Genomic DNA, 13,537 nt, shown 5'->3' on the forward strand with positions numbered 1-13,537 from the left:
GAGCAGAAAGGGGACGCTCCTGTATCTCTCGACTCACCCTCTCAACCCTCTCCAACCTAGCTTTGTCTAACACTAGTGGTGTGTCAGTCACTCACAAGGTTACCAACAAGAACTCTCAACCCTAGTGTCACTTTTAAGGGGAAATGTTCATACAATCAAGCATTCAAGGTTGGAACTCACAATAAACATCAATTAATTGAAAATCATAATAAAGAGGTTCAATGAAAACAAATACATCCTAGGGTTCACAAATACCCAAGTACCCACTAGGGGTTTAGCTCTCCATGGAGCTAAGTACAATCAAAAGAAATAGAATGTAAAAAGCAATGAATCCATAAAGAAACCCCCATCGATAGTCGTGTCGATGGTCTTGTGGAAAGTCCTCTACTCATCCTCCAAAGGATCCCTCGTCCAGTATAGGATACGCCTCGACAGAAGCTCCCCTACCAACCTTCTTCCTAAGGAATGACGATGTCAGAGCCGTAGAACCTCTCCAAAACCTTGGCCAATACCACTCAAAACCCTAGCTGAAGCCCTCTCTCAAGTTGGGGAAAAGATGGAGAAATGAATACTAAAATCGGGGCTGATTCGGCTTTAAATAGGGCTGGAATCGGGCGACTACACGGGCGTGGATGCTTCACTCGCCCTTGCGGAATTTCCACACGGGCGTGGATAATTTCCACACGTCCGTGTGGATTCTTTGAACTCTTGTTTTCTCTGCCGGCTGTGAACAGTACTGCTACAGAACCTTGCTACAGTGCTCTGCTACAGTTCCTGTCCCGAATAGCTTCCCGAATCCATACATACATCGTAGTAACGCAAACGGGCACACGTTCACGTCATGGATCACTTGCTTCTTCAATGATAGGCAAGTTGGTGAAGCTCTTGTTCTATGTTCATGAGTTGGAATGCTCAAGTGTGACTGCCTTTGTGCCCCTCCAAATAGATGTACCAAACTCGAATATGAGGAGGTTGGCACACACTCTAGCATCTCACATCCGACCTATATCTTCGCATTTGAACCTTAGCAAGATTTCCTCCAAACTCGATGCATTGTGATCCACGTTGGCTTCTTTCCTTCATACTTGGCCTCACAACCCTACCTGCATGAAAGTAACATAAAAACACACATATTAGTGTAAAAACCCGAGAAAAGTAATGCTCAACATAAGGAAAGAATGCTTCGCATGCATATCACACAAGCACTTATCAAACTCCCCCACACTTAAGCTTTTGCTTGTCCTGAAGCAAAAATTAAACATTTTGTGCATAGATGAAGGAAATATTGGAAGTGCTTGGCCTTAGGTTCACCAAAGTGTACAGAGAGAGCATTCTACAAGTAAGGGAAATTTCAACATTAAATACAAAAAATCAAAGCTCTAGCTAAAAACTTGAATAAAAAAGGACAACAAACCCGAAATCGTGTATGTGTGTGAACTCACTCAAAACAACCCAAGGTATACTCCTCAAAGTTCTAAGTATAAGGGACTTATTTATCTACAAAAGCAACAACAATTTCAAAGATGGTAGTAGCTTCACACATCCTCTAAGGTAGCCCTCTCTAAAGCGGCCGCTTAGGTGGCTTTCACACTTTCGAGGTGGTAGCTCTTTCTACCGGAGTGGTAGATTTCACTCATCCTATGAGATAGCTCTTTCTCTCATTAGGGCATAGCTAGTATCCGACTTATGAGAGTAGCATCATACTTCATTGGTGGTAGCTCTTTCCACCCAACAAGCACAAATGAACAATAAAGCTTTTTTTTTTTTTGAAATTCAACACAAGAAAGAACTATAACTAGTCCCTTTAACATCAAACTTGAGTTTCCAAAAGAGTCTAATGAGTGAGTAGTGTAACAAGTATAAATCGGGCAAAAATTCCTAGACATTCAAACAAAACTAGAGCATGAAAACATTCAATGTTAGAAATTCTCCTAAACTCAAGAATATAATCCTTGCAACTAAGGTGAACCGCCATTGGCTATGTGAGCATATATCAATCAAGAACAATAGAAAAGAATGTGTGCACTATGAAACTCCCCCCACACTTAAGTTGTACATTGTCCCCAATGTACACATGCAAGCTCACTCAAAATATATATCATTCAAAAGCAAATGTGGGAGAAGCAATCAAAACAATACTCCCCTGACTCCCAGTGTTGCGTTTGATGAAGCTAATTCCATGCGGGTAGCGTTCCGACGGGTTGTGAAGCTCACACGGCTAAGTGCCTATGCACCTTGGCCGTGCCCATGACTAAGTCTCAATTCCTAAGAAGACAAGACCATCTTCACACATACATGAGGGGGTTCAGTGAAGCTCAACAAAAACAAAATATCTCGAGTTTATATAAAAGATAGACAATGAATCCAACTCGAGATGCAAAATGAAAATAAACTCAGAAGGAGAATCCTTTCTGAGTGAACAAGTCTAAAATAAAATGCATAAAAGAAAAAGAACTAAAAGTTAAATGTCGGTGTCGCTCTCAGGCTCAGGTGCTGCTGCTGCTGCTGGTGAAGATGCACATGGTGGGTCCACCAGTGCCAAGGTAGGGGATGAGGGTGCTGGAAGAACTGAGGTGGCTTGAGGAGTCCTCAGCCGCAGGACAAATGATGAGGCGACGTCTTGCTCTAAGATCTGCTGTAATACGTCGAAACGTGCCATGAACTCTGTGTACTGAGTGCCCTGTGTAGCCCTAATCTTTGCAATCTCGGCTCGAGCCTCCGCTACCTCAGTCCGTACCACCCCCAAAGCGCTCTCAAGCCTCTCAAAGTGATCATAAGTTTGAGATGGTGAAAACATACGCACGGGGGAGGTTTCCTCTGCCCCTGGAGGTGCCTGATAAGTGCTTGTGCGATATGAATGCGAAGCGTTCATTCCTTATGTTGAGCATTACTTTTCTCAAGTTTTTACATTAATATGTGTGTTTTTATGTTACTTTTATGAAGGTAGGGTTGTGGGGCCGAGTATGAAGGAAATAGGCCAATGTGGATCATAATGCACCTATTTTGGAGGAGATCTTGCTAAGGTTCAAACGCGAAGATATAGGACAGGTGTGAGATGCTAGAGTGTGTGCCAACCTCCTCGCATTCGAGTGAGCACATCCATTTGGAGGGTCACAAAGGTAGTCACACTCGAGCATTCCGACTTATGCATATAAGAACAAGAGCTCCACCAACATGTATATCATTGAAGAAGCAAGTGATTCACGACGTGAACGTGTGCCCGTTTGCGTTACCCCGATGAAAGTATGGAATTGCAAGTACTGTAGCAACATTGTTCACAGCCGGCTGAGAAATCAGAGAAACAGAGAATCCACACGGGCGTGTGGAAATTATCCACGCCCGTGTGGAAATTCTGCACGGGCGCGTGTAGCGTCCACGCCCGTGGAGTTGCCCGATTCCAGCCCTATTTAAAGCCGATTGAGCCCCGATTTTTGGTATTCTTTTTCTCCATCTTTTCCCCAACTTGAGAGAGGGCTTCTGCTAGGGTTTTGAGGGGTATTGGCTATGTTTTTGGAGAGGTTCTACAGCTCTGACATCACGCATCGTTTGGAAGAAGGTTATTGGGAGAGCTTTCGTCAGCATCGATCCGGCGAGGTGTATCCTAGGCCGGACAAAGGATCCCTTGCGACGAGTAGAGGACTCTCCACAAGACCATCGACAAGACCATCGGGGGGGGGGTTTCTTTATGGATTCATTGCTTTTACAATCTATTTCTTTGATTGTACTTAGGTCCATTGAGAGCTAAACCCCTAGTGGGTACTTGGGTGATTGTGAACCATAGGATGTATTCGTTTGTTTGAACTTCTTTATTATGCTTTCAATAAATTGATGTTTATTGTGAGTTCCAACCTTGAATGCTTGATTGTATGAACATTTCCCCTAGAGTGGCACTAGGGTTGAGAGTTCTTGTTGGTAACCTTGTGAGTGAGTTACACACCATGAGCGTTAGACAGAGCTAGGTTGGAGAGGGTTGAGAGGGTGAGTCGAGAGGTACAGGAGCATCCCCTTTCCCCTTCGATGTGATAGATTCTACCTCCGTTCCTCGAGTTCTTTGCGGCCATAATAGAGTGAATGGTATAAGGGATGAATCTCCGCTGAGGCTTAGTTGCGCGTGCAACGGAGTGAAGCATTGAGGCGGTCTTAGTATCTACGGCTTAATTGTGGTTAGGGACCTTCCGCCAGGACCAAAGGGTTAGGTCTATTATTAGGAAGAGATTTATCACCTGGAATCCCTAGAGCTCATTGCAACTTTATTCAAGTGAAAGGTTGAGAGGTTATTTAATCTCTCTTCCGGGACATGAATAGAGTTAGGCATAGTTGACCTTAGATTTGGGACTATGTATGTAAGAATTTTTCACGACTCACCATTGCATTGATTAGGAACCATAATAGAGAATTCTTGCACTTGAAGCGATTATCCTAGGTGAAGCATCATCCGAGTACCCCATCTTTATCGATTGCCTTACCTCCTCCTTACTTTTGCTCTCTTACTTGTTGCTTTTAATTGTTGAGAATTGAATAATTGTTATACTTATCATTGTTGATATTCCACATAGCTAAGAATCGAATTAAGTGTCTTTACTGCCTACTCCCTGTGGATTCGACCCCGTTCACCCGCGATTATTACTTCGACAAACCCGTGTACTTGCGGGATATACGCAAGGGGATCTTGTCAGTGCCTCGGTATCCATTGGTGCTGGTTGACGCTCAGGAGCGGGCTGAGATGCCCCGGCTTCATCACCCTATCCTCGGCTATCTCTGGAGCTGGTAGAACTAAAGTAAAAACTCCTGTTCGAACCCTGCGGATCATACCCATCAATCTCATCGTCTCTAGACTCAGGGGGGCAGGTATACTCATCTTCTCGGCCCCACGAATCGAGTCCAAGAGACCCATGCCCAGTACTAATCTCATAATGTAGGGGCCCGAGAAGATCGCTCCCAGTCTAGCATAGTGTCCGTGATGTTTGATGTACTCTGGCATGATGTGCCCTAAGTGAATCGGTACACGTTGCACCATCGAGTACAAGTACAGTAGTTCCTGATGGCTTAGAACACTAGTTCTATCACCACGACCATTCACCGACCTACTCATGATGGCATGTAAATATCTGTATACAGGTCGGGAAAGGCACGTGGCCTTGGACACCCCCCGCTCCTACTGACCCTAACCATATAGTACTCTGTAAGCTCTGTGCGGGGTCAAGGTTCCAGGATAATCAGTTGATAACTGAGCGTACTCCTCCGTATCTGTGAATGCCTCCTCATAAAAGCCAAGTAGTACTGAAAACTGAGTAACGCTCAAGCTATGGTGGTGTCCAAATATTCTGAATTGAATGGAGTTTAAACTGCCGAAGCTCGAGTACGATCTGTCAAACTCAAATGATGATAGCACCTCCAATGCAAACTCTCGAATGGCTGGCTCTCTAATTGTCAATAACTGCCACCAACCACCTGCTGAAACGAGATCCTCTACCTCAATAGCGAGCTCATCTCCCTGTTGTAGATCTCGTAGTATAGTCGTGTCCAGGAATCGAGCCTACCCGAAACGGAGTTTCGACAAGCGCTCATAGCAAACCCGGTGCTCTGGAATCGCAAACCTCATGCCCTAAGTCTTAGGGGATGACTCACGCGGTCTCTTTAAAGCTTGCTTCTTCGATCGAGGTGCCATAATCTGTAAAATTTGAAATGAAATGGATCAAACAAGTTGATAAAATAATGCTGCAGAAATCCACACGGTCGTGTGGAATTTCCGCACGCCCGTGTGGATCCACGGGGCGTGAAAACCGCACGGCCACGCTTCAAAAGTCCAAAAATACAACTTAAAAATACTTCTAACTTCGTTCTAAACATTAATCATCTTTCTAGTTGAAGAAACGAAGCATTATTAGCTAGATTAATCGATGGAAACCATGAATTGGCAAAGAAAATGATGAATAGGGCTTACCGACGAGATGGGATGAGAAAATGAAGAACCGGCCGGAAAACCTTGCAGAAATTCTAACAAATTAGCGCTATGAAATCAGAGAATGATGTGATAGTGTTTTTAGACGAGTAGAGGTCGTGAAAAGGGAGATAAACTAATATTCTTTAAAAAGAACTCGCGATCCTTGATGTTCTCGGCATCCACACAAAGGCAGCGGTAATTACCCACGCTGCGGCGCCCACAGGAGAACTTCACAGGGGCAGGTGGACGCCCATTGGCGCTCTCGGGAAAAACTTTCACTAACTTTGAATGATCTCACACGGGCGTGCGGAAAATACCCACGCCCGTGCGCCCGACCCACAGGGGCAGCCGCACGCCCCTGTGGCTTCTCTGAACATCCGAGAAGAATACCAAGTGTTCTACACGCCCATGCGGAAATTCCGCACGGGCGTGGACATTCACATGCCCAACTCACAGGGGCAGTGACACGCCCCTGTGTCTTCTCGGGATGGAGAGAACTCATCTGTAGAGTTTTCCACAGGCGTGTCGAAATTACCCACGCCCGTGCATAGTTCACACGATTGTCCATAGGGGCAAGTCCACGCCCCTGTGTGCTCCCGGCAAAATCCGCCCAACTCTGCAGGAATTCACACGCCCGTGCGGAAATTACCCACGGGTGTGTGACAGTCGCATGGTCGTTCACAAGGACAGCCGCACGCCCCTGTGCCTTCTCTGGCTGAGCTCGTAATGCAGCTCCACGGGCATGCAGAAATTCCACACGCCCGTGTGTTTTCTCTGAATGACTTCGAAAAATCTGCACGCTCTACAGAAAATTTCTAAACATGTTTACACACTCAGAGCCTGCTCTATTATGCAAATTTTACCAGTGAAAACATGAAATAGAGCTCAAATGACCATACTTCGCCAATTCCACTTGAAAACACACAATGACTTTAAAAACCAACAATAAAATCGCAGCACAAGCATCACAAAAATCAAGACACCAACACTTAACAATTTATTGATGCAAACAACCTAACTAAAAATAAGAAAACAGTAAACACTTGGGTTGCCTCCCAAGAAGCGCTTGTTTAACGTCACTAAGCTTGACGTACCTTGTCTTACCTCACGGAGGTTCATAGATGAAGGTTGCCCTCTAACCCATGGCTTGAAAGCATGAGGGTAGAGGGTGTATTATCGGGTTTGTGACCGGCTAGCAATGGTTCATCCAACTTCTTTGGGTTCACGGACATCTCCAACAGCCTTTGAGTGTTTCCGTGGCGTCTCCTAGCCCTCTTCATTTTTCTCGAGCACCTTCTTCAAGATCCCCGGGTAGATGGTACTTCTTTTCATTGATCCAAGCATCATTACTTTCTTTCATTGCCCTCCTCTTGGTCAAACAAACCTTCATATGGATCCGGATTGAACATTTCCTGCATGTATTCATCAATAATCTCATCAGTAGTGTCTAGAAAATTTAACGTATCATCAAAATCAAGAGAAGACCGCATGGCTTCAGCAAGGCGGTATATGAGCTTGTCGTCTCTAACTTTCAATGTGAGCTCTCCGCCGTCCATGTCAATCAATTCTTTGGAATTCCGCAAGAACGGTCTCCCAAGTATCAAGGGTACATCCGCATCCTCATCATCATCTAGCACTACAAAGTCAACCGGAAAAATGTACTTGTCCACTTTGACAAGCACGTCTTCAATGATGCCTCTCGGATGTCGCACTGTTCAGTCCGCTAGTTGCAAAGTCATCCGAGTAGGCCTAGACTCACCCAAGCCTAGCTTTTGAAAGAAGGTGTATGGCATGACGTTGATACTGGCCCCTGAGTCCGCCAATGCCATTTATTCACCTAGATTGCCAATATTACACGGAATGATGAAGCTTCCCGGGTCTTTCTTCTTGTTCGGCATGTTCTTTTACAATACCGCCGAGCATGAAGCATCTAAAGTCACTGAAGCACTTTCCTCCAACTTTCTCTTGTTAGTCAACAAGTCTTTCAAGAACTTCACATACTTAGGCATTTGGGCCAATGCCTCAATAAAAGGAATATTAATGTAGAGTTTCTTGAACAAACTCAGGAACTTCTTGTACAGTTCATCCCCTTGGTCATTTTTCAATCTAGAGGGATAAGGGATTCTTGGCTTGAAAGGTGGGGGTACCACCTCTTTCTCTTTGCTTGTTCCCTCTTCAATCTCTATAGCTTCGGGTGCGTGTTCTTTTGGCTTCTCACTCAGAAGCCTACCTTCAACCTAACGACCACTTCTCAAAGTGATCGCCTTCACGTGCTCTCTAGGATTGGTCTCTATATTGCTCGGCAAGCTTCTTTGTGGCCTTTCAGAGAGAGACTTCGCAATTTGCCCCACTTGATTTTCAATATTATGCAACGAGGCGGTGTGGTTGCGAAGTGTAGGCTCGAATGATTCAAACCTTGTATTTACAGATTGTATAAATCTAGTCAAGTGCTTCTCTAGGTCACTCATTCGGGTTTCCAAACCTAAGACTCTGTTTTCCACCTGAGGGCTTGTTGTTGTTGTTGGAAACTCGGTGGCCCCATGGCCTTTTGTGGACCTTGATTACTCCATGAGAAATTGGGATGATTCTTCCAACTCGGATTGTAGGTATTACTATATGGGTTTCCTTGAGGTCTCATGCAATTATCTACAAAATCAACATTCTCCACCGAAGAAACATCACCAATAGAGATCGGACAATCAGAGGGAGCATGTCCTCCACCACACCCGGTGCAATTAGTCACGGCCGCCACTCTATTTGAAGTTAGAAGATCTAACTTCTTACTCAAAGTTTCCACTTGGGCCGCCAATGAAGTTACCACATCTATCTCATGGAGACCGGCCACCTTTTTCTTCTCCCTAGCATTCCATTGGTAGCTATTTAACCCCATTTCTTCAATCAATAGACGGGCCTCATGGGGGGTCTTACTACCTAAGGTACCTCCTGCTGCCGCATCCAAGAGTTGCCTTGTACTCGTCTTCAAATCATTGTAAAAGGTTTGAACAATCATCTACTCTGGGAATCCGTGTTGCGGGCACTTTCTCAGGAGCTCCTTGAACCTTTCCCATGTCTCGAATAGAGACTCCAATTCCAACTGAACAAAGGATGAGATCTCATTCCTAAGCTTTACTGATTTTTCAGGAGGGAAATAATGAGCTAGAAATGCTTCCACCATCTCCTCCCACGTGGTAATTGACGCTCTAAGTAACGAGTGTAGCCACTGCTTCGCTCTCCCCTTTAGGGAAAATGGGAAGGCTCTCAATTTGATGGCATCATCCGTCACCCAATTATTTTCAGCATATCACACACCTCAAGAAAGCTCTCTATGTGACTGCTTTGGATCCTCGATCGGCCAAACCATTGAATGCCGTGATGTGCTTCAACTCAAAGTTCTGAGCTGTAATCGGGGGACGCATAATACTCTATTATGTCCCTAATACTGAAGTTCTGGCATAATCGGATAATGTTCACTGTTGCTCATTCTGTTCTGCCATGTTTTCAGATTCTTCTACTTCCAAATCAGCTGGATTAGACTATTCTTGTACAGGCTCTTTCCCTTTTCTTCTAAGTGTATGTTCAAGCTCAGGATCTCCTTCAATCAATGTTGAGGGATTCCCTCGGGCCATAACCTGGAGCTGCACCCAAAAAGAAGAAAAAAGAAATCAGAACGATGATAGAAAAAGAAGATAGGAAATAGAATGTATGGGGAAATAGCTAAGAAAACAAAGTGCAAAGTATCTCTAAACGCCTATTCCCCGGCAACGGCACCAAAAACTTGACAAGGTCCCCTTGCGTAAATCCCGCAAGTGCACGGGTTTGTCGAAGTAATAATCCCGGATGAGAGGGTATCGAATCCACAGGTAATAGGAAATAGAAATACTTAAATCAATTCTTAGCTATGTGAATGGTCAATGATGATAAGTGTGACAATGATTCAATTCTCAACAATAAAAAAAACAAGTAAGAGAGCAAAAGTAAAGAAAGGGGTAAGGCAATCGATAAAGATAGGGTACCTGGATAATGCTCCGCCTAGGATAATTGTTTCAAGTGCAAGAACCCTCTATTATGCTTCCTAATCAATGCAATGGTGAGCCGTGTAAATCCTTAATTACACCGCACGATAGCATTTCTATTTTCAAAAACAAAAAAAAAATACAATGTAAAACCCTCTTAAAATGCTCTCTAAACATGCATAGACCCTTTTAAATCAAAATTTAACGCAACTCAAGTTGTTTAATTTACTAAAACAAGAAATGGCAAATAGAGGAGGGATTAAAGATTCACCGAAAGAAAAGAAAAAGATAGGTATGAAAACCTTGAATTCAGTACGAAAATTTGCTTGAAATCCCCGTAACACAACGATCAACGGCCAGGAAATTAATCAGGAGCGGTTTTCAAGTGGTTGAAGATGAAGAGGAAGAGAAATCGAGAGGATTTTTAAAGAAAAAAATTTATGCCTCTTAGAATTCTCGCGATTTACCCAAGGCGTGCGGAAGTTACACACGCACCGCAGCGCCTCCACAGAAAAACCGCACAGAGGCGGTGCACGCCCTGCAGCGCCTCGTGAAAATGCCATTTTGACTTTGAATGCTCTCGCACGGGCATGTGGAAAATACCCACGCCCGTGCGCCTGACCCACAGGGGCAGCCGCATGCCCTTGTGGCTTCTCTAGACATCCGAGAAAATTCCTAAGTGTTCCTCACGCCCATGCAGAAATGCCACACGGGCGTGGACATTCACAGGTCCACTTTACAGGGGGAAACGCACGCCCCTGTGCCTTCTCAGGATGGAGAGAGCTCCTCTGTAGAGATTCGCACAGGCATGCAGAAATTATCCACGCCTGCAGGAAAGTTCACAAGGTCGCCCACGTGGACGAGTTCACGCCCTCGTGTCTCTCGGGATAATCTCGCCAAACTCGCAGAAAATCACATGCCCGTGCGTAAATTACCCACCAGGCGTGAGATAGTCGCATGGTTATTCACAAAGTAGCCGCACGCCCGCGCGCCTTCTCCGGATGAGCTCGCAGCTGTAAGTCCACCGCGTGTTGAAATACTACACGACGATGCGCTTTTTCCCCGGTCGCCTTTAGAAAAACCCTCGCAGCTCTATAGGAAATTTGTGAACATGTTTACACACTCGTAGCCCTCGCCTTTGTTATGCAAGTTTTTACCCATGGGAAAAACATGAAATAAAGCTCAAACGACCCAACTTCGCCAAATCCACATGAAAACACACGATGAATACTCAAAACCTCAAATAAAATCATAGCACAAGCATCTAAAAATCAAGACACCAACACTCAACAATTTATACATGCAAAATACTACATTATTCGACTAAAAAGAAAAACGCTTTGGGTACAAGATAGCTACATTTTTAACGTCACTAAGCTTAACATACCTTCTCTTACCTCACGGGGGCATATTGATGAATGTTGCCTTCTTACCCATGACTTGGAAGCATGATGAGCACAATCTCTTGAAGGTAGAGGGTGTATTATCGGACTTGGGGCTACCTACCAATGGTTCATACAACTTTTTCGGTTCACGTACGTCTCCAACAGCCCTTGGAGCTGCTTTCCAAAGTGGCGTCTCCTAGCCCCTCTTCATTTTACAAAGCACCTTCTTCAAGATCCCCGGGTAGATGGGACTTTTTTTCCGTCGAACCAAGCATCATTACTTCTTCATAATCATCCTCTTGTTCGAAACAAAACCCTTGTACAGTCCGGATTGAACATTTCTTGCATGTATTCATCAACAATCTCATCAGTGAGTGTCTAGAAAAATATAAAGTGTCATCAAAAATCAAGAGAATGGCGCATGGCTTCAAAGAAGGGCGGGTATGTGAGCTTGTCATCTCCAACTCTCAAAGTTAGTTCTCCGTCGTCCATGTCAATCAATGCCTTGGAGTTCTGTAAGAACGGCCTCCCAAGTATGAAGGGTACATCAGCATCCTCCCTCGTCAGTATAGCACCACTAAGTCTACAAAGATGACATTGATGTCGGCCCCTCGAGTCTCGCCAATGCCATTTCTTCACCCATATTGCCAATGCTACACGGAATGATGAAGCTTCCCGGGTCTTTCTTCTTGCTCGGTATATTCCTTTACAACACCACCGAGCATGAATCATCTAGAATCACTGAAGTACTCTCCTCCAACTTCCTCTTGTTGGTCAACAAGCCTTTCAAGAACTTCACATAATTAGGTATTTGAGCCAATGCCTCAACAAAAAGGAATATTGATGTGGAGTTGCTTTGAACAAACTCGTAAAACATCTTGTACTATTTATCCCCTTGGTCATTCTTCAATCCAGAGGGATAAGGCATTCTTGGCTTGAAAGGTAGGGGTGCTACTTCTTTCTCTTTGCTTGTTCCCTCTTCCACCTCTATAACCTCGGGTGTGTGTTCTTTTGGCTTCTCACCGTAAGCCTCACCTTCAACCCTCACGACCACTTCTCAAAGTGATCGCCTTCACATGCTCTCTAGGGTCGGTCTCCGTATTGCCTCGGCAAGCTTCCATATGGCCTTCGTAGAAGAGACTTAGCAATTTGCCCTCCCGATTTTTCAAGGTTATGCAAAGAGGCTGTGTGGTTGCGAAGTGTAGCCTCGACTGATTCAAACCTTGTATTTGTAGATTGCACAAATCTAGTCAAGGCCTTCTCCAAATCATTCATTCGGTTTCCAAACCCCGAAACTTTGTTTTCCACATGCGGGGCTTCTTGTTGTGGTTGGAAACCCGGTGGCCCCATGGCCTTTGGTGGACCGTGATTATTCCATGAGAAATTTGGATGATTCTTCCAACCCGGATTGTAGGTATTTCTATATGGGTTTTCTTGAGGTCTCATGCCATTACCTACAAAATTAACATTCTCAAATCGAAGATGCATCGACTCAATAGAGATCGGGCAATCGGAGAGAGCATGTCCTCTACCATACCATATAATTTGTCATGGCCGCTACTCTATTTGAAGTTCAAGATCTAACTTCACTCAAATTTTCCACTTGAGCCACCAATGAAGTTACTCGATCTATCTCATGGAGACCGCCACCTTTTTTTCTTCTCCCTATCATTGCATTGGTAGTCTGCTTTAACCCTATTTCTTCAATTAACCGACGGGCCTCATCGGGGGTCTTGCTACCTAAGGTACCTCCCATCGCCCGCATCTAAGAGTTGCTTTTGTACTCGGGTTCAAACCATTGTAAAAAGGTCCCGAACAATCATCCACTCGAAATCCATGTTGCAGCCACTTTCTCAGGAGCTCCTTGAACCTTTCCCATGTCTCAAATAGAGACTCCAATTCGAACTGAACAAAGAATGAGATCTCATTCCTAAGCTTTGCGGATTTTCTGGGAGGAAAATAACGGGAAAGAAAAGCTTCTACCATCTCCTCCTATGTGGTAATTGATGCTCTAGGTAATGAGTGTAGCCACTGCTTTGCTCTCCCCTTTAAGGAAAATGGGAAGGTTCGCAACTTGATGGCATCATCCGACACTCCGTTTACCTTTAGCATATCACACACCTCAAGAAAACTCTCTGTATGACTGTTTGGATCCTCATCGGCCAAAACATTGAACTGGGTGGATTGCTGTAACA

The 13,537-nt window shown here is 44.6% G+C and overlaps 2 non-coding genes across 2 annotated transcripts; both read left to right on the forward strand.

Annotated features, from left to right (window-relative positions):
• Positions 1 to 8,964: 8,964 nt before the first annotated feature.
• LOC120253576 lies at positions 8,965 to 9,071 on the forward strand. The gene has a single exon (XR_005534328.1). It is a non-coding gene; the product is annotated as a small nucleolar RNA R71 (small nucleolar RNA).
• A 4,102-nt stretch (positions 9,072 to 13,173) lies between these two features.
• On the forward strand, positions 13,174 to 13,280 carry LOC120253577. The gene has a single exon (XR_005534329.1). It is a non-coding gene; the product is annotated as a small nucleolar RNA R71 (small nucleolar RNA).
• The last annotated feature ends 257 nt before the right edge of the window (positions 13,281 to 13,537 follow it).

This window comes from Dioscorea cayenensis, unplaced genomic scaffold (assembly GCF_009730915.1).
Source record: "Dioscorea cayenensis subsp. rotundata cultivar TDr96_F1 unplaced genomic scaffold, TDr96_F1_v2_PseudoChromosome.rev07_lg8_w22 25.fasta BLBR01000117.1, whole genome shotgun sequence".
Classification (NCBI taxonomy): Eukaryota; Viridiplantae; Streptophyta; class Magnoliopsida; order Dioscoreales; family Dioscoreaceae; genus Dioscorea; species Dioscorea cayenensis.